At 34.1% G+C, this 1,336-nt stretch overlaps 1 protein-coding gene across 1 annotated transcript in view; it reads left to right on the top strand.

Moving 5' to 3' along the window:
• Positions 1–1,260: 1,260 nt before the first annotated feature.
• Positions 1,261–1,336, top strand: part of LOC106871190 (retinaldehyde-binding protein 1) — a 16,765-nt gene continuing 16,689 nt past the window's right edge. Inside the window, exon 1 of the mRNA XM_014917531.2 lies at positions 1,261–1,279. The gene's annotated coding sequence lies outside the window, so the exon portion shown is untranslated. The remainder of the gene's footprint in view (positions 1,280–1,336) is intronic.

A 1,336-nucleotide genomic window follows, 5' to 3' on the forward strand; every position in this document is an offset into this window, starting at 1 on the left:
ACAACAAAAGAAAGAAAGAGACCTCGATATTATGCAAATAGAGGAATTTATCTGTAAAAATATGTGGCACTTATTCAGTAGCCATGATAAAACTCCGAGTTTCGGATGCCAGGGTGGGAGCCCACGCCAATATCTCTTCAGTTATCCGGCCAATTGAAAATTCCTGTGAAAAATGACCGTTAAAAACAAAGGGAAATTACTGTGTGGTGACAAGGTCAAAACGCGTCCAAAACTGCGTATATTGTCGCATGCACAATGGATATATGCGTGCATATATCCATTGTGCATGCGACAATATACAGTTATCGAATTCAAAGATAAGTACTGAGTTAGAAACGATAGACTGGAGATATTCGATGTTACTATGGGGTCAACAGACTCTTCACAAGTTACAGACTTAGGAGGAATCTATGTATTATTTAGCATAAACAGATATCTATGCAGACCACAGGTTGACCTTGCAACCTTACATACCCCCTGTAACCTTCTACATTTGTCTCCATATATGTGGATGTGCACACACATATACATCTATGTATCTATGCTTTTCCTCACTTTCTCTTTTTAATCTTATATGCAAAATTGAGACAGTATTAAATTAAAATAGCTATCTGTATATCATACTTTGTGTATATACACTGTTGATAGGCCAGTTACTGTGATATCTGTCCTGAAATAACATCTCTTACGGATCTCCTATGCTAAAAACAGTATGTGCCTGCGGCTGCAAGTACATACCATTGCAAAGGGCAAAATAGAAAGCCAAACTGCATCTGGCATTCCTACTGGCCACTGCTGAGATTAATTTTCCTTTTTTTCCAATATTTATTGTATTTTTAACACAACACATCAATAAGAGATGCTTTCTCAGCACAAATACTGTAGTAACTAGCTTATCAACAGTGTATATACATTAAGTATGATATACAGATAGCTATTTTAATTTAATACTGCTTGAATTGTTTATACCAGGTTAATGAAAGAAAAATTAATATGGGGTTGAAGGTTGATATTTATCAGCTGTGAAATAACGGACTAAATCTTAAATGTATAATTTAAAGTTCTACTGTTACTAATAGTTAACTTATCAGAGCCTGATTAATGAAAATTGTGCTTTATCAGTGATTTACCAATGATTGGTTAAGCCTTTTGATGTCAACTTGCTTGAAACTGCCAATGGTTTAATGATGTAAATCTAATCATTTTAAAGTGTGTTTATATTTATAAATTTAAACATATTAAGCCTATTATAGTTTTATATGAGAACATTTTGCTAAAGGTAAGTTCAAAACATCTGATTAGTAATGAAAAAATTTATTATGGGGGCGGGGGGGGG

The sequence above is a fragment of the Octopus bimaculoides genome, chromosome 18, assembly GCF_001194135.2.
Source record: "Octopus bimaculoides isolate UCB-OBI-ISO-001 chromosome 18, ASM119413v2, whole genome shotgun sequence".
Taxonomy (NCBI): Eukaryota; Metazoa; Mollusca; class Cephalopoda; order Octopoda; family Octopodidae; genus Octopus; species Octopus bimaculoides.